Below are 19,800 nucleotides of genomic sequence, written 5' to 3'. Positions count from 1 at the left end.
GACTGCCTTCATCCCCCAGAACACGCTTCTGGGACAGCTGCAGATAGGGAACCCCCAAAGTCCAGCAGCTGTGGGAATGAAGGGGCGGCTCGGTTACAGACCAGGCTACAAAGCATCTAAGAGGTCAGTGTCCACAAGAAGCACAGCATCTGACCACCCAGCAATTTCCCAGCACCAGCTCCATGTCCAGCCCTGTGCTAGGTCCAGCTGAATCAGCAAGTTACTGAGGAAGTCATGACTCTAAGAGAGGAGCCCTCAGGCCTGCAGAGGCTTTGCTAGCCCTGCTATAGACAGCAGAACCCAGAAAACATTGGTGAGGGCAGTGGCCCAGGGAGAGGATCCCGGAGGACAATCAGCCTCACATCCTCCTAGGAGGCAGGTGTACCAGTCAGGGCCTGGGCAGAAAAGAGGGCCAGGTGCAGATCGTTCATAGGAAGAGATGGTGAGGAAGAGGCCTTAACAAAGGGGAGGGCAGATTCCAGAACAAACGTGAAACATGGGGGAAGAGCGAGAAGCTGACTAGGGTCAAAGGGTCGGAGGAGGAGACAAGGCTGCAGAGGGAGCAGTCAGGGCTGTGGTCCCAGAGAAGCAGGGATCAGACAGTCAGGAGGTGGCCAGAGCAACAGAGGAGCAGGAAATAGATAAGGAAACCAAAGCTCAGAGAGGTTAAGTAACTGACCCAACATCACTCAGCTAGAAGGAAGTAATGGAGCTGGGATTTGAACCCAGGCTACAAGTTGGGGGTCTCTGCATTGAGTTTTGAGTAGGTTTGAGTAGTAGTCTCTCTCCTCCCACCCAGGGGTCTCCTGCGGGGCTTCCCATTGGATGAAGGGAAGAAGCACGAGGCCGAGGAAACCTGGCAATGAACTTAAGGGATCTACTGAGGGCTTCCTTCAATTCCCAGAAGATGCTGTTGCCCTTCCCCATCTGAGAGGATGCCAGAGCCCATGTGTTGACCTTGTAATTGTTAACAGGCTTGAAAAAGCAAAACAAGATCTCCTGTCTCCACATACACCTTTGATGCCTCCATCCTATCAGGAAAGCAAGGCCCTGGAAACGTCCTTTCTCTCCAGCAGAGAAGCCTGATGGGCTGACGGGGAACCCTGGTCTCTGGACTCCCAGGCTTAATCTGGGTTAACAAAGGAAGTGGTTTCCTTGGAAGTGAGACCCTGCAGAGCCCCTGTGGAAGGCTCCCAGCTTTGGGGGCATTTTTTGGTTTCTTAATCTGCATTTAGCTCCACCTCAGAGTGGGGCATGGGGAATCTGATAGGGATTTAGAAGGTAACAAGGCATTCTTACACTAATTGTGCCCCTTGGGATGCATGGAATGCCAGGAGACACCATGGCTTTTCACATGCAGGTGCTCGTGTGAACACCACTGCCTGCCTCTAAACACAGGTAGCAGCAACATGCAATCTTTTGATAGGAAGCAGTTATTTCTTGATCACTCGAGGGTTTTGAAGACACCCTGGTGGCTGAGGGGAAGAGAAGTTCTATGAGAAGAGAGACATGATATGCTCAGACTTTTCTCCATCCTTGTCCTACACACAGTGTGATCCACAGAGGTAAAGGTGAAGAAACTGAGATTCATGAGAGTTTGAGAAAACTGTCTAAGAGGTTAGAACTGATAAATCCTGAAGTTCAAACCCAAGTATGACTGCCAACATGAGGTTATTTCTACAAAGAGCGATTCTGGAAGCTTCCATTTACAGAGTGTTGCCCACAGAAGGGCCCTGGATTACTGGTTGTTCATGGAATCTTCACTACTGCCCCAAGAAGTAGAGACAACGATTAAACCCATTTAACCAATGAGGAAAATGGAAGCACAGAGAGACCTAATAACCTTTCTAAGATCACACAGCAAGACAGGATCCACAGTCGTTCTCTTTCCTCACCTCATGACACTGCAGCCATGACCAATCAAGAGGGCACAATCGTCACGTAAGGCACGAAGAAGCTCTGGTCATAGGCTTGACTTGCAGGTGAGCCACTGATCAGGGCTGCTTAATGTGTCCTGAGCCCAATTTCAAGTCAGATTGTGGTCCTGGGCTTGTGCTTTTGTTCATTTATCTGTGTCTGTCTCAACTGTCAGGGCAGCTTGCTTTCTTCCACCCCTTGTCTCACCATGCCTCGCCTTGCCTTTGGGTCACTCGGCAAAGGTTTGTGAGTTGTCTTCAGGTGCTCCAGCCCTGTAGGTCCTAACCCACTAGCCGGTCATGGAATCAGCATAATGGGCTCACACCACCTTGGAAAAAAAATACAAAAGAGCAGAGTAGAACACACCAGAGCACACATCACAGGATAAGAAAAGGCATTGCTTTGAAACCTTTGTGTCTGTGCGTGTGTGTCAGAGTGCATGTGTGCACACACGTGTGTGTAAGTGTGTGCCTATGTGTCTTGCACACAGTAGTCCAGACATATGCTATTCTATTATAATAAAAAGAGCAAAAATACAGTGGCTAAACCAGATGGGATTTTTATTGTCTCTCCTGTGCCAGTCCAGAGGGGGGCAGGTGGGCAGGGCTAACAGATGGCCCTGTTCCATGGGCTAATCTAGGCACCAGGTCCCTCCTATCTGTCCCTCTTCCCCTGGGTATGACCCTCACCTGCATGGCAGGAGCTGACTCCACTCTCAGGGCTGCCCACAGGAGGGAGTTGGAGAGGAAGTAGAAGGCAAGTTCTGTTCTTTTCAAAGGACGTGGCCAGATCTGTGGTGCACACACTTCTTTATGCACCCTATTGGCCAGAAGGTGGTCTCATGTCCACACCTACTTGCAAGAGGAGAAGGCTGGGAAAGGTGGTCTCTCACCTTCCAGACCCTCTAAAACTCAAGAGGTTCTGTTACTAAATGCAACCAAGGGAAAACGAAAGCCAGATAGTGTTCTTGGCCACCCCAGATGACCATAGAAAATGACTTCTTATTGGGGTCACATCAGGGAAGTTTAGAAGTCGCCACTTCATGCCTCTCTCTTCCTTTGTGAAAGCACCCAGGATCCTCTGTCTAGTGGAAAGGGCACCCTCTGAACTTCAGGAAAGCACCACCGCAGTCCTCTTTGGCGTTAACTGGTTCCATGTACCAGTTAGACACAGGATTCCCCTATGCTTCAGTTTTCTCTGCAGTAAAATAGGGGCAGGAGACCCAACTCCCAAATTCACGGTTCCTGGATGTCTGAAATGAGGTTGGGAACGTGAATCCTTTCTGAAACGGGAGCGATGTCTCTGAGAGAAAGACAGGATTCTCCCCTTCTGCTCCCACTGTGCTGCAAATTTACCACATGGACTTGAAGGAATCCTTCCTTTCTGGGTCTCAGCTTTTACTTGTAACACAGAAGAGAGTTAGACTTGGTGTCTTTAAGGTCTGACATTTGAGCATCATCCTTTCCTTTCCCTACACAGTCTTCTCTGTCTGGTCCCAAGCTACTGAACTGTAAGTTTAACCAAATGAGCTGGAATATAACTAGAATGTTGTTACCCTGAATACACTTCAGGGGAGACCATGAAATTATCTCATCAGTGACGTTTGGTGTTTTAACACGGTAAGGCCTGATTTGTGACTGAGTTTGCAGATGGAGAATCACTAAGGGAAAATCTGGAATATTAAAAAAAATAACTTGCTCATTAGGTGACTATGTTGGAGGGGCTCATTTCTAGCATCTAAGCCTCAGATGCTGTTTTTGGGGTTTTATTTTGTTTTTTTGAGACAGAGTTTTACTCTTGTTGCCCAGGCTGAAGTACAATGGTGTGGTCTTGGCTCACTGCAACCTCTGCCTCTCAGGTTCAAGCGATTCTTCTGCCTCAGCCCCCCGAGGATCTGGGTGCCCACCACCATACCCGGCTAATTTTTGTGTTTTCAGTAGAGATGGGGTTTCGCCATGTTGACCAGACTGATCTTGAACTCCTGACCTCAGGTGTTCAAGACCTTGGCCTCCCAAAGTGCTGAGATTACAGGCATGAGCCACCACACCAAGCTCAGATGCTGTTTTAAAAGACAGAAATTGCCACAGGGCTGCTTTTTAAGTAGAATGACTACGTGTTAAGAATGCTTCCTTTCCAACCCCTTTCTACCCATCTCCAAGGTCACCCATCAAAGCTAGCCCAAGATCAGTTAAGCAAAGAGCCATTAGAAACCAACATTCTACACAAAAGGCAATGGCTTCAGTCTCCATGCCACATCATTATACCTTGAAATCAAGCTCTTGACATGTTGTGCTTGAAATGTACAACTTTTAGCTAATTAGAAGGCTAAAAAATGCAACTTAATGAATTCAAGACTTGTTTATGCTAACCTGCCAAGGCGTTTGGCAATGAAAAAGTGTGATTTGGTGAACATCTGATTGCAGGCCGTGTGGAATTCCATATGCAGAGAGGCTGGGTTGGATCGCGTTTTTATTCAACTATTGTCTAAAATGTGAACTAATTTCCGACTCTACCTCATAAGAACTTCTAAGTAGGGTTGACAAAGGATTTATCATAATTATTGCTCTGGCCAGCACCGTGATTATAAGTGATACATGTGTAAACTATGTTTATAGAATTTCCAAGTCACAATTAAAACATGCTGGCTTTTTTCTCCCTTTTCCCTTTGACTTGCCTTAAAACTTCCCTTTTTCCTCCCTCAAATTAATACCTGCCAGTGATTTCCTTTGGACAGAACAGACTCCCAGTACATACCCACACAAATTCTCAAGAAGCTTTTGATCTGCCATTTTTTTTCAAATCCACCCCCTGAGAAAGTCGCTAGCTATCAATACTTTCCATAACCCTTCTTTTCAAAGCCACAAACTGAAAGTGATTTGCAAATGCCATTCGGTGCTTTTTTCTTTTTCTTGTTTAGTGCCAAGCGATGTTAAAACTATAGAGTTTATGGAGGCTATGTCTGAAGAAGAAATGAAATGGGTTTCAAGGGGTGTCAGAAAGAAGATGGGGGAAGAAAAGAGGAGAATGTCTTGAGAGCTGAAATAGAAATATCACCAAAAAATGTGCATAAGTTTAACACGCATCTACTAGAGCAAACTTATTCAAGGCTTCCATATATGCTATTCAAAGCTTCAACATATGTGTTAATTTTGTCTATTTGACCTATCGATGTTTAAAGGTGTGCTAAAATCTCTAACTAGTGAAGATTTGATTTACCTATTTCTTCCCGTAGTACTGTCTATTGTTGATTTATTAGTAAAACTATTATAGAAACATAGATTTTGTAGGCAACAAACATTTAAGAAAAGAAAGACCCAGGAATAGAAGGTGAAATCCTTAGGGTCAGGCAGCAAGTTGATGATCCTCATCCGCCTGAGTTCCCGTTCTATCAGTGAAGGGCAACCATGCTCTGTACCGCGGCTCCCTGGCCACATCTGATTGGTCCATGTCTGGCCCTGAGCCAAGGGTAGTCAGTCCACTGGGTTCCCGGTAGCCAATAACGTGCCTCCAGCAGGCAGATGGATAGGCCAATCAGACAACCTCTCTAAAGAATTTGGACTAGGGTATGCCCCTGAATGAGGTGTGAGGGGCAGGCACTGCAGCTGCCAGGGGTGGCAGAGCAGGATGCAGGAAGCCCCATGGCTCTAAGGGGTTCCCCTGGACCACAAAGTCCACCAGGGCCAGGATTGCCTTTGCTTAATGTGGGGTTGTCCATTTGAACAAAAGTTCTTTGAAAAGAACTTTGAAGGAAAGAGACTTTATTCCAGTGAACAGTTTGCAAACCAGGGAATGGCAGGATCCAGTGTAAGACGAAGGTGTGTTCCAGAGAACAAAGGGAAGGCTCTGTTTTATAGCAAACCTTCTTATCCAGGTTCCCAATAAGGTTCATGTATGCAAAAGAAGGCTTGAAACTCACTTAGTTCCGATTGGTCAGTGATGCTGAGCTTTGATTGGTTGATGCAGCTGAGCTTTGATTGGTTGATGCAGCTGAGCTTTGATTGGCCAAAGCAGGTGAGCTCTGATTGGTTGGCTCAGGTGAGCTCTGAAAGTTTCAAAGATAAGAAGGTACAGGTCTTCCCAGAATTCACAGTAGTATGTCAGCAAATGGCCACTTGCCTCTATTTTAAATTTAGGCCTGATTAGCCACTTGGGAGCCATCTTGAAGGACTGGCTCTTTTGTGTTCACATTTGTTCACGTCTGATTAGTTTAGATTTTTATGTTAGAAATCCCAAGGGTTTATTTTATTTTATTAATTTTTTTGTCACCCAGGCTGGAGTGCACTGGCATGACCTCTACTCATTGCAACCTCTGCCTCCTGGGTTCAAGTGATTCTTGTGCCTCTGCCCTACCCAAGTAGCTGGGATTACAAGTGGCCGCCACCACACCCAGCTAATTTTTATATTTTTAAAAGAGATAGGGCTTCGCTATGTTGGCCAGGCTGGTCTCAAACTTGTGGCTTCAAGTGATCTGCCTGCCTCAGCCTCCCAAAGTGCCCAAGAGTATTTCAAAGCCAAAGCTGCAAGGAAGGAAAACATCCAGCAAAGAAAAGATACTCACAGCGATAGACACCAGGACAGCAGAAACACAGGAAGCCACCGGAGGCCCTAAGTCCCAGCACCCCACGTCTGGAGACAGACCCAGAGCAGTGAGGCCCCAAAGCTGGGTCTGGTTTCTCCATCCTGGAACCTTCCAGGCCATAGGCAGCCATACAGGAAACCCCTTTCCAGGAATGTGTTCCCAGCGGGCCCCTGCTCCCTATATCTGCAAACCAAACCTACTCAGAAATCAATGCAGAGACCCCAACTTGCAGCCTGGGTTCGAATTCCAGTTCCATTACTTCTAGCTGAGTGGTGCTGGACCAGTTACGTAACCTCTCCGAGCTTTGCTTTCCTTATCTGTAAAACGCAGATACCAAGAGTGCCAATTTCGTAGGTTGCTGTAGGAATCATGTGGAAATCGGCAAAAAGCCCTCTGCGTAGCACCTGGCACTTAATAAACACGTGACTGTTAGCTATTATGGTTGCTTTCTCTTTATTAGATTTTGCTGTGGATAAGAATGCAGCTAGAGCGGAATGGCCCACAGGCTTCACATGTAAATTTCCGAACCAAACCAGCTGGGCCCAAGTCTTGACTTTGTAAGTGAGTTCGCTGTGAAACCTTCAGCAAAGTAAACTCTGTGGGCCTCGGTTTCTTTAAGCATCGACCAGGGATGACAGTCACACTTAACTCATGGGGCTGTTGTTAAAATTAATGAGTTAATATTTGTGAAACACTTATCCAATGCCTAGCACAAGGTTTATGCTGAGTAAGTATTGTTACGATGGTGTCCACTTGTTCTCTTCAGAACACACCAGAAGGCTGGGTAGAATATCTCTGAGGCTCTGATCTGTCAACAGTGCTCTCATGGGAGCTCCCTGAGGCCAGCAACCACACCTTCTTCTCTTCTATACCCAGGCACCTAGCCCCAAGCTGATCCAGGACAGGGGCTCAGGAGAGATGGGCTGACTGACTGGTGGTACATGTCCCCCAGGGTCTGGTAATGCTGCTTTTCTCCTGGGCCTTGGCCACGCTTGCCAGAGAATGGACTGGCCATCCATCGCGCCTGTCATCGACAGCCGAGGCTCTGGGAGGGGCGGGGAGCTCTCACTGGAGCATCTGGTGAGTGAGCAGGGGTACATTTGCTCACAGGATGCCTCAGATGGCAGCATCAAAGCCTCTGAGCTCCAGCATGTCCAGTCCTCCGTCGCTGGGATTTCGTGCAACAGGACAAGTCTGACCTTTCCTCCCAAACCCCTGCTGTCTGGGCTGATTCTTAGAAAGAACAGAGTGTGAACCTCTGGGACCTTAGCTGAGAGTGTCCATCCTGACCCGCTGGCACTGGCCCCTACTTCTGCCAGAAAGACAAGGAAAGCAGATGTTGGCAGAGTACCAAGGTTTAAATGGTGGTGGGTGATGCCCTCAGAGTTTAAATAACCAGAAAGGACCATGTTCATTGTGACTGTCCTGCTCCGCATTGGTTGGAGTTGTGATTGTCCACTCCTTTCTGAGGGCACTTGGGAAGAGTCCAGAGAACCACAAGTATAAAAGGGAGTTTAAATGGGCAGAGATTTCACTGGAGCCCGCCCAGGTGCCCTTGCCCACCCAGAGGTTACCGACAGACACTGCTATGCCAGCAGCTTCCTGCATTTCTTGAGCTGAAGACATTCTCTGACCACAGGACTGTCCTCAGACCATGCACAGGTCAGGTCTGAAGGGCCAAAAAGTCAGCATGTCCAAGAACAGCACCAACCAATGGGGAACAGGAGTGGCAGGATGCATCACCAGTTGCTGGGCCAGCATCTGGGCGGATGATCCTGAGGTGTGTCTGCCCCGTCTTGCAGAGAGTTGTACTGGGATTGGCCTTCACAGCCTGCACAGGTAACACCTTCACAAAGGCACCCTTTGTTGCCTGTGCCCTTCCTGGTCTCACTCCCTGGTCCCTCACTCCCAAGAAACCACCTGCGCCATCCCAGGCTTTGCTTCTGAGGAAGCCCAGACTAAAACCTAGGCTGAACCCGTAGCCGTAGAGCACAGGCTCTGGACCACGAGTTCTGATTTCAGATTTCCCCTCCACTTTTCAGGGCTGTGTGGCCTTGGGTAATGGATCTGCTTCACTGCTCCGTTCTTCATTCATCACATGATGACCCTAAGGAGATGTCCCTCCCGATGTTGAGCTCAGGCTTGACTCCGTGTGGAGGAAGGGCCCAGCGCACACGTCCTCCGGGACCAGGTAGGACATGCAGAGCCACAGCTGCTCCTTGCACTTCGGCTCGTTTCCTCGCCAGTTGAAGACTCAGTTTCCACATCTTTAAAATTGGGAGAATAAGTAATGACAAGAGCCAATAAATAGGACACTGGCGCAGAGCCCAGAATACGAGGAATTCAGTAAATCCCGGCTGTCATGGAATGCTTATCAATAGTAATAACAATCATCGTATCACAAACAGCTGCTTTATGGCAGGGCCCCACAACGCGGGTTGGATCACAGTGAAGAGAAGCCACTGGGACCACGTTTGAGTCAGGAGCGGCAGTTGTGAGGTTGGGGGCCAGGGGCTGAGTCGGTCACTGAAGTAATATTCCAGTGTAATTGTGCCCCGGTGACACAATTGCATATCAGAATCCTCCCTCACCCTCAACAAAGGTACACGCTGCAGGGACCGGAGAGGGGACGTTGCTAAGATAGAAACTGCTAAAATCATACCCAGTGTACTAGAGGTCACAATGTGCATCGTCTAGTTCAGTTTAACATTCTGCTTTTTCTTCCAACTCTGCCTCCGTGGCGCTGAGATGCCACAGCCACCGAGTGGTCAGTGGGGATCACATGTGGACCAGAGGGTCAGCCCGGCGCTTTACCAACATTGTGTAGGCGAATCTCAACCAGCAGGCGAGGGGCGCTTGCAGGAGCATCATACAGATATGGAAACAGAGACTTGGACAGATGACTTCCCTCACCCAAGGCCCAAGGCCACACAGGAGCAGAGCCAGGGCTCAAATCTACTCTGTCTGACTCCATCGTTCTACACCTGTTACATCGTCTTTACCTTTTTTCTAAATAAACCTAATTAAACCTTCAAAGTTAGGCTCTGCCATCCATGCAGCTGCTCTCAGGGAGGCAGAGAGACCTAGCCCTGACTCCCATGACTGCCCAGTGGGAAAAAACCGAAGCATCCACCATGAGACTCCTCAGCTCTTCAGCTCCCTGGCTTTGAAGAGAACTCTTAGTCATCCTTCAAAACCCAACCCAATTAGCCCCTCTTCTATGTAGCCTCCCATGACACTTTCAAATACTCCCTGGTTTCCAAGCTCACTGTACTTTCTTCACCTAAAGCATGTCCGTGTCCTGGGAGTTTTCATTCTGCTTCAACACCTCCTCCATCTGTCAATCCATTATCATGTATTGAGCACCTAACTGGCCTTTTGCTGGGTACGGCAGGGGATAGAACATACGCTATCCAGGCCCTGCCTTTGAGGAGCTCGCCACCTAAGTAAGGAGATCAGACACACATGTGTTTTTTGCAGTGCATAGAAATAGCCAGCAACTCTCCTTCTCTTTTTTCACCTGAACAGCTCCTGGTAATTCTGCAGACACAACTTTGAGATCACTGACTCCCAGTAGCCTCTCCTGACCCCCAAGAAGAGATGTCCCTTCTCCATGGTCCCGTATCACTTTCTCTCTTAGCTGCCTGTTTGTCTTCCCAACAGTCCCCACCCTTCCACCCCCAGATTCTGCTAAGCTCCTCTGGACAGGTGCTGTGACATTTTTAAGATTCTGTGGGATGCAAATTGGAGAAACCAAACAAGCTGACTTAAAGATAAAAGGGGGAAGTTACCCGAAAGTTCTGGTGGTGTCTTATGGAACCTGGAGTCACAGGGTGCAGGGAATCAGAATTAGCAGCTAAAAGGAGTTAGGAAAGCCAGGCTCTGCATTCTCTCTAAGCCTTGTGTCTCTGTTTCTGCCTTTTCTGTGTTTTCCTTCTCTCTCGCTCGCGCTCGCTCTCTCTCTCTCTCCCCCAAGCTCATGGTCCCAGTGGCAGGACGTCTGTTATGCACATCCAGCAGTATGGAGTTGCTCCTGCTCCTGCCCCTCCACATTCCCAGGGAACAGATGCTTCTGGCAGGCTGGTGTTGGATGAACATCAAGTCCTGGCCCAGCAAACCATGAAGCTGAGCTGAGGTGAGCATGGTGAAGCCCAGAAGCTGCATATGTTTCCTGGCTCCTCTTTTCCACACATTTGCTTGGGCAGTGAGTCTTTGGAGTCGCTGTCACTCCTGAGCATCCCCATTAGTGCAGGGGCTATGGCCAAGTTGCTCAGAGCCCCCTGGGTTGTGTCTGTGAAGAGCCTGCTGCCTGTCGGGTGTTGGCCCAGAGCTCTGAGCTGGGGTGGGCGGGATCCATGGGCCATGGCGGCTCCTCAGGGATCCTGCAAATGCTGAGTGGGTGACACCCCCTGGCAGAGGCCACACTGAGAGGAGGTGACAGGGGAGCCTCTCCACCTGGAGTCACAGGCTGCAGGAAAGAGGAGCACACTTCACAGTGTAAAGCCACCCCCACTGCAGCTTGGGCCCAGAAAGCCTGCCGAAAGCAGGGTTCCTGCTCCAGGTCCTGTTACATTCACTCTGCAGAAAAGACACATTCCTCAGTGGATCGACTGCCCCAGGAGCACAGGGACCTGGCAGTTCTGGTGAGTGCCACTTTGCTGACCCAGAGCTCCCATCCTCAGGCTTTGCTCTCCATCCATTTGGAAAGCAAACCCGCCCTAGGCACTTCCACCAGAGGGATTGAATACAGGGATTTGGTTGCACAGGGGACGGAAGAGCTGAGGGGCCACGGAGGGGCCTATAAGGTAACCCAGATACTGGCGAGAGCAGCGAGTCCAAGGCAGAGGATTCCTCTGGCCCAGAGCCAGGTGGGCTTCCCAGCAAAGGCAAGACAGGGAGGTTATCCCCAGGGAGCTGAAAGCACAGAGGAGACTCAGAGGGAAGGAGGAAGTGTAGGTAGCTGCTCTTCCAGGTGCCTCCCCACCTCCTGTTGACCCAGTGCTTCCCACGAGTGAGACCTGTGCAGGAGTCAGTATGCCAGAGACACTGGCAGTGTTTTCAGAGAAGAGCAGGGCCTGGGTCTGAGGACAATCCCATGTTCTGCCCTACCCCCAGCTAAAGGAGGAGAATTTCCCTTTCTCCAGAGGGGCCTACCTCCTTCGCCTACACCTCCCTTCCCTCTTCCTTTCTCAGAAGGGCCGCCCTGAGGACCCCAAGGCTCCTTCTGCTCCTCCCTCTTCTTTGAGGCAGCTGGCAACCTCCCTCTCTCTAAAAAAGAAAGGGAAATGCATGAACACGTGGAACATGATAAAATACGCTATTTATTTCCATGTGATTAGTCTGATCACTTCCTACTAAGCCACTCCTTTCTTCCATAAAGTTCAGCCTCGTCCCAGAAAGATGAACAAGAGTACTTTACACTGTATAAAAATCTGTATAGTAATCCCACGACCCCTAGATCATGATGCAGTGGCCGTGCCTGTGCCAGAAATGGACCACCAAGCCCCCCAGAACGCGTGGGCGACCGTGCAATCTTGCAGCACAGCCGGCGGGCCACAGTGTGGCTCCCCCACGAGCTCCATTTCCCATCCTTCCAGAGCCGCCGCAGCCTCCTTTTTGCACAGCTTGGAAGTCGGCTTTCCTGGATGGGGTTCAGACATCTATACATTTTTATCAGCACTTAAAAAATGGAAGTTAAAAGTCTAATGGGATTGCTGAGTAGAGATTGAACGGTTCCAGGGGAGGAAGTAATACAGGATAAAAAGGGGGTGTTCAGTTTCAAAGGCTTCTAATAGAAAGTTGGAGAAAGCTTGTATAGAAAGCACTTGTCCTCAGAGTGCCAGATTTTATTATGGATATCTGGTCAGAAAAAGAAATGAACATGTCAAGGAAAAAAAGAAATTCGGGTGACCAAGGACTTTCATCGTGGGAGGAAATATTTAACTAAGTGCATTATTCATTTTGCATTGATTTAAGTGCCAGGGGCCTTAGTTCATAGTGGGGGGCTGGCAGGAACGCACAGGCTCGGCTCAGCTATGCACTTACACGTTTTTTCTCTTTTGTAATCTCGGTTAAAGAGTTCTGCTTCTTTGGGGTCTTTTGGCTGAGAGCAAATATTCTGTCTTCTCTGGGGAAACTCTGCCTTTGCTTGACAGAAAAATGGAAATGGTAACCTAATAGAGCCTGCTTTTCTCTGGTTACCAGGATTTTAGTGTGCCTTTACTCTCCATTGAATTACCAAGTCCCCTGGGATTGGGTGGGCGGTCTTTGAGTCAGTGAAAAGTTCATAGTGGTTTTGGCAGGCCTGCTATTTCTTGCCTCTCCATCGGGGACTCTGTGAGTGAGCCATTCTTGAAATCAGACAAAAAAGCCTCACTTTTGCTTTCTGACAGTGACATACAACAGTGACTTCTCTTTCTTATTTGATGTGTTTCAAAATGCAGTAGTTACTGCAAACTATTTCCCTAATTGATCTGGAATGCAGACTAATTCCTGTGCCCTGAATTGGCCCATGCGTCTCAAATTTGAAAATGGTTTCATACGTTTAAGACCAGAGTTGCTAGGACTGCAATTTAGTTTTGTTTAACAAGCAGACCAAAAAAAGAAAACAAAAATGGAGGAAGATGACAAACTCTAACCAGGTTGCAAATGTTTTGAAAAATCCCACAAACATCTTGGTAATGATCATGGGAAACATAACAAAACTGGAAGTGTTTCCTGAGGTACTGCCTTCCAGGCCCCATGCTAAGTATCTTCCATACTGAATGCATTGGCTTCTCCGAAAATCTAGATGAGGTGGGCATCAACGCTCAAAAATAAGACAGACAATATTTACACAGACAATAAGAGGTTGACCTAGGACAAAGTTCTCTTTGTTTGAGATTCACTAAAACCAGATTCATTTGTGAATATAGAATTGATGGCTATATCTAGAGATGCTCTTTAATGCAATGCTGATGACACAGCTTGGATTCAAAGACCACCATACCAAATGCTTCTAGCTCAGTGGAAACAACACCCAATTTCTTCTTCCCACTTATCCATCACAAAGCCCTGTTCCTTGGCTTAATTCTGATGTTGAATGCATCATTTCCATTCATATCCCACTGGTCAGCAATTCATCACATGACCACACATAGCCACACAGAAGGCTGGGAAATGTAGTCCTTAGCTGGGCAGCTGTGTACCCAGCTAAGACACTAGGATTCTGCTACTAAAGGAAAGGGCAAAGTGGATACTGGATAACAATGAAGTATGTTCGCTACAGCCTTACTCACCACTGTGTCCCATCCTCTATCCCAGCCTCTAGTCCTTAAGCCTTGAATGAATAAACTCACCTGTCAAAGGTTACTAACCTCTGATATGAACCCCACCACGATTCCAAGCTCCTGCATATTCCAACATTAGATGTAGACATTCTCTTATCAGCATAGGTCAGGCAAATATTAGTGTCCCCATTTACAATTGAGGGTTGTAATCTCATGCTCCCCTATTTCCTTACTAATAGGGCCCCAATTTTGTCCTGGGTCATGACATAGCATCATTCCTCTCTACAGAAGAATTCTAAATCATATATGTCAATACTCTCCCTCAAGGAAGTGGAGCTTAATCTCTCCTTTGAGGGCGAACTAAACTTAATGAGTTGCTTCCAAAGAACAGAGTGTGGACAGAGAATGACAGGAGCATTGCAGAGGAGAAATCTGGCACACAATACGGTAACCAAGTGACTGAGGTTGACATCGGCAGTGATAGGTCATGTGGGTATCAGGCACCCCCTCTAATGATGCTATGAGACATGTACGTCATCTCTGTGGTCTTCTTCCTCAAAGCCCCTAACCGTAGTCTAATCAAGAGAAAAACATCAGGAAAGCCCAAGTTGAGGGACGTTCTGCAGAACACCTGCCCAGTCCTCTTTGAAACTGCCAAGGTCATGAAAAAACGAGGAAGTCTGAGACATTTTCACAGCCCAGGGGAGCCTAAGGAGCCGAGATGACTAAACGTCATGGAGGATTCCAGCTGATATCCTGGGACAGTAAGAGGACGCTAGTGGGAAATGTGATAAAATGCAAATAAAGTCTGTTGTTTAGTTAACAGTCATGCACTGATGTTGATTTCTTTCTTCTGAAAATGTGCCATTGTGATATAAGATAGTAACATGCAGGGAAACCAGGGAAAGAATATAGAGAATACTCTGGCTTATCTCTGCAACTTTTCTATAAACCTAAAATTATTCTAAAATAAAATATCAATTAAAACAAAAACTACCCCCAGCACCCCTGCAGTCAGGCGTGGCCACGTGACCCTGTTCTGGCCAAGGAGATGTGGGCACACGGCTGTTCACAGAGTTAGGTTCCGTTTGGTTTTGTTGTTGTTGTTGTTGTTGTTTGTTTGTTTTTTGAGATGGAGTTTCACTGTGTCACTCAGGCTGGAGTGCAGTGGTACGATCTCAGCTCACTGCAACCTCGCCTCTCAGGTTCAAGTGATTCTCCTGCCTCAGCCTCCTGAGTAGCTGGGACTAGAGGAGCGTGCCACAACACCCGGCTGATTTTTGTATTTTTAGTAGAGACGGGATTTCACCATATTGTCCAGGCTGATCTCGAACTCCTGACCTCATGATCCAGCTGCCTCAGCCTTCCGAAGTGCTGGTGTTTTGTTTTTTATAAACGCTTGACACACACCTCTTTCCCTTTCTTTATCACCTTCTCCATTCCTGAAATGCAGACTGGATGCATGTGCCGGAGATGGCAGGCAGAAAGACAGAAGGATCCTGGTTCTGAAACAGTTCTGTCAGCCACAGCCTTGGCCTGGTCCTCCTTGGAATTCTCCCCTCATGGGAAAATCAAACCTCATGTGGTCAAACGCTGGGTCAAGTTCCTGTGATATGCAGCCAAGGAACCCTATGAAGTGGCCAATATTTGATTGTTTTGACCTAAAGAAATGGGAATTTCACAAGGTTTGACCTACCATGGGTAAGTTTTTTTTTTTCCTAAATGTCATTAAATCGTATTAATCAACTGTAAGTCTAAATAATGAGGTGTGACAATGGTCACTCACCAACAGTTTTATCTGGAGAAGGGATTTGGTCTCTGGAAAACCATTAATAGAGTTTACATATTGTGTTTTCCCTTGTATTTTGTGCCTTCTTGGTAATTTAGTTGATTCAATTAAAGAGACTCCCAACCTCTCCCTATTGTATGCAGAGGTCACTGAGAAGCACACCGCTGATGTTATGAAATAAAACCTTATCTTCCCAGCAATTTCACTGCTGGGTATCTACCCAAAAGAATTGAAAACAGGGACTCAAATACGTGCACATGAATGTTCATAGCGGCCTTATTTGCAATCGCCAAAAAGTGGAAACAACCCAAATGCCCATCAAATGGCAAATGGTTAAACAAAATGTGGTCTATCCATTCTATCCATACAATGGAATATTACTCAGCCATGAAAAGGAAGGAATCCTGACAAGTGCTACAATGTGGGTGAATGATGAAGATGTTATGCTGAGTGAAACAAGCCAGATATGAAAGGAGAAATAGCCTACGATTCCATTTACACAAAAGGTCCAGAATAGGCGAACCCATAGAGACAGGAAGCAGACAGGTGGTTGCCTGGGGCTGGGGAAAGGGGAATATGAAGAAACTGCTTTATGGATACGGGTTTCCTTTTGGGATGATGAGAGTATTTAGGAACTTGATAGAGGCGACAGCTGTACAACATTGTGAAGGTACTAAATGTCACTGAGAGGTACACTTTAAAATAATTTTATGTGAATTTTACACTCAATTAAAAAATACTTTGCTGTTTTCAAATGCATGATCAAAGCAAAATAATAACCCTACAAAATGACATATTGGAGACAAAGCAAAATGAGACTGAGGTAGCCAAAAGAAAAAAGTTCTCAGCACTTTGATTTCGCATCATCAGTGTTCCAGTTTCCTGTTGCTGCATAACAACCCACTCCAAAATTTAGTGACGTAAAACAAAGACAATGTTTATTTTGCTCACAAATTTGCAAATCGGGCGGGGCTGGGCAGGGACAGCTCGTCTCTGCCCGACTCACTATCACCAGAGGACTCTTCAAGGCTGGAAGCTGAAATCATCCGAAGGTCCCCTCAGTCTCCTGGCTACTGGTTCGTGTTGGCCGGGAGCCCCTGTGCATCAGGAAACCTGTACGTGGCCTTTCCATGTGGCGGCTTGCCCTCCTCACAGCACGGTGGCTGCTTTCCAAAGGTGAGCATCACAACATGTCCAGTTGGATGTCTTTGATGGCTTAGCCTCAGCCGTCACCGCATGGCTTACGTCACAGTCATGGCCCTGTGCGGAGGCACAGGGCGCGAGGGGTCCTGGTCTGATTGTAGGAAAAACAGAAGGCTGGGATGGCCACATTTCCACTCCGCTACAGGTATTTACACTCTTGCATAGAAAGGGCTGACGTGGGAAGTTCTATGAAGAAGCCTAGTTAATAACGCAGAACTGGAAACCTCACAGTAGTTTGGGACTGATGATGGAGACAGTCTCTGGGTTTTCACCAAAGAACCGAGAAGTCAATTATCTGCACTCTCAGCTGTGTTATATGTCCCAGTCCACTGAGCTCCGCATTCAAACGTTAAAAATCTCTCTCATCAGCCCCTTCAGTTTCCAGCCGTAACTAACAACCTCAGGGCTGATTGCTGCCCAGAGATACTCAGTTGACTCCGTATACACTGCGAGCTGACTTAAAACATTCAATACATCTGTGTTTACCCAATCAATAACTTCTCCCATCAAAGAGAGAGAGAAAGAAAAAAAAATCTCTCCAATATTGTTTGGGTTAAATGCTGGCATTTTAGTCTTGGGGTTGAAAACCACTTCCTCCTATGGCCAGACTTCCTGAGCACACGCCCTCCCTCGAGGGAAGGCATCTGGTCTCCTGGGGCACAAACCAGGGGCCCATGTCTTAGGCCCCCTTAGATCTTGATCTTTATTCGGGGTGCTGCTGAGGGTCAGCCGGTAAATGTTTGGGGCGGAGAATGACACCCCGACTGCTCACAGCTTTGCCCCGTAATTCAACATCCTCACGAAGCCTCCTACTCAGAGAGTGAGATGGGTTTATTCTTTCCTTGCTATCCACCAAATTTCTGCCACCACACAAGTGGGGTCCCACAAATCACCAGGGAAGCGTGGGAGAGAGGATGAGGACGGGGCAGTGCTGCCAGGATGAACATTCTGAAAGCAGGCAAATCCCACAACGCCTGGGGCCACTCCTTCTGCTTCCTGCTTACCCGCTTCCCACTTTTCTCCTGAAGGCTCATCATGTGTATCTTCCATCCCCACCCCAGCTGGAGGCCAGAGTGTGGGGAGTGAAAGCCAACTGCTCCTCCGTAGCCATTAGGGAGAGCATGAACCCACTTAGTTCTACTTGCTGGAAGGGTCAGCCATCAACCAGGGCTCTGCCCACTATGCTGGGGCACCCCTCTGCTAACACTGAGGGCCCAAGGCAATGCGACATGCAGCAGAAACCAGCCACCAACCAAAAGCTAAAATGTTCCAGCCTGCAGGCTGTCGCCTCTCATCACAATACACAGATGTATCAGAGTTCAGCCCGTCGGTGATTTTTATCCTTGTATTAGTCCTCAATCTTTATGGGAGAGGCATTTTTAAAATCTGTAAGAACAACGCTTACGGCAGATACTGGAAGGATTGGAGAGTGGCAGTGAGCAGGGTTCGGCACCATGTAAGCTGCTGATCACCGTTACCAGGGCCTCCTGGGAGAGGCGAGCGCAGCTTGCTGGCTGAACACGTGTACACCCAGGGTTGCACCCACCTCCTCGCCTTGATGGAGTGGTTTGCCCTCTGGCCCCACTTCCTGGTGCAGACACCAGCCACGGCCTGGTGCTGGCTTTGGGATAGATCCATGCTCCTGCCAGGGACAGGGATGGACGCTCCCACGGGCCCACCCCTCACTTTCACCTCTGATGGGCCTCCCAGCTGAAGAGTCCCTGTTCACCTGTCATGCGGGTGGCCAGTCTTGGTCGCCTCTCCACAGTGCTCCAGCTCCTGGCTGATTTTTCTCCTGAGGTTTTCCTTTCTGTCTGCGTGGTTGGAGAGGCTGCACATGGCTCTGGCCACTGGATTCTAGGCCGTTGCTTCCTGGGCCCTTTGCTCCATTCATTAAGGAACCACCAGGAGGCATTGGGTACCAAGCTGGACATGGGATGGAGAAAGTGGGCAGGAGCATGGGGTGAGGCTTCCCCAGGACCTGGCAGGCAAGGAGCTGCCCATGAGGGAAGGCCGGGTGCTGCCAGCTGAGACACAGTAGTGAGGTCATCTTTAAGCCACCTGCCTGCTCTCTCGGAGCCAGCTTCCCCACCTGGAAGATGGAAAATGTCACGACCTGGTCTCCCTGCCTCCTCCTTAGCCTCCGATGCTTCTTTCCCCACACATGAGCTGGAGTGATTCTTTAAGACCTAAGTTAGCACCTAACTTTATTTTGCTCAAAACCTTCCAGTGGCTTCTCACACCCTGAATCAACATAAAGTCTTTATTAACACAAAGTCTTGTGGTTCCCGCAGCTCTCCCTCCCCCACCAACCTCTTCTCTCCAACAACCCCTTCTGCTGTAGCCAGGCTGAGCAGCTCACTCTTGCACACAAAGACACCTGCCTCAGGGCCTTCACACTGGCTGTTTTATTCCCGCTGCCTGGAAGATCTCCCCCAACATCCTCCTCCCCAACCTCCCTGCGACCTTGCTCAATGCCCCCTCCTTTGAGAGGCTGCCCTCAATACCCCTCTCTCCCCCATCACTCTTTGTCCCCTGACCCCCTCATTTGCCTTCCACTTGACACAATGTATCTTTTTCTATTTCCTGTTGCTCCTCTTCTGTTCAGGGCTGGATCTCTTTACCTAGCCCAGCACCTGGCACATAGTAGCTGCTGAGTGAATACTGGTGAAGAGTGTGGAATAAATTTAATCCCATACTCCTCAGGAAGCCTCTGAAGATGGAATCTTGGGAGGAATTCACTGGAAATGGACATTTCTCCAGGTTATTGCACAGGAAGAAGAGTGGTTTCCTGCTGAGAGAACCAGTCCCCCCACCACGTTTGCCACCATCAGAACTGCCTGAGAGGGTGCCGATAGCTAACATTGTATCGTATACTTAAAATTTGCTGAGAGGGTAGATCTTATGCTAAGTATTTTTATCGCAAAATAACAATAATAAGTAAAGAAGGTGGGAGGAAGCTTCTGGAAGGGATGGATGTGTTTATGGCATAGACAGTGATGGTTTCATATATTTACAGCATAAATGGTGGTGGTTTCATATCT

The sequence above is a fragment of the Piliocolobus tephrosceles genome, chromosome 17 (genome assembly GCF_002776525.5).
Source record: "Piliocolobus tephrosceles isolate RC106 chromosome 17, ASM277652v3, whole genome shotgun sequence".
Classification (NCBI taxonomy): domain Eukaryota; kingdom Metazoa; phylum Chordata; class Mammalia; order Primates; family Cercopithecidae; genus Piliocolobus; species Piliocolobus tephrosceles.
Note: the sequence above shows the minus strand (reverse complement) of the source record.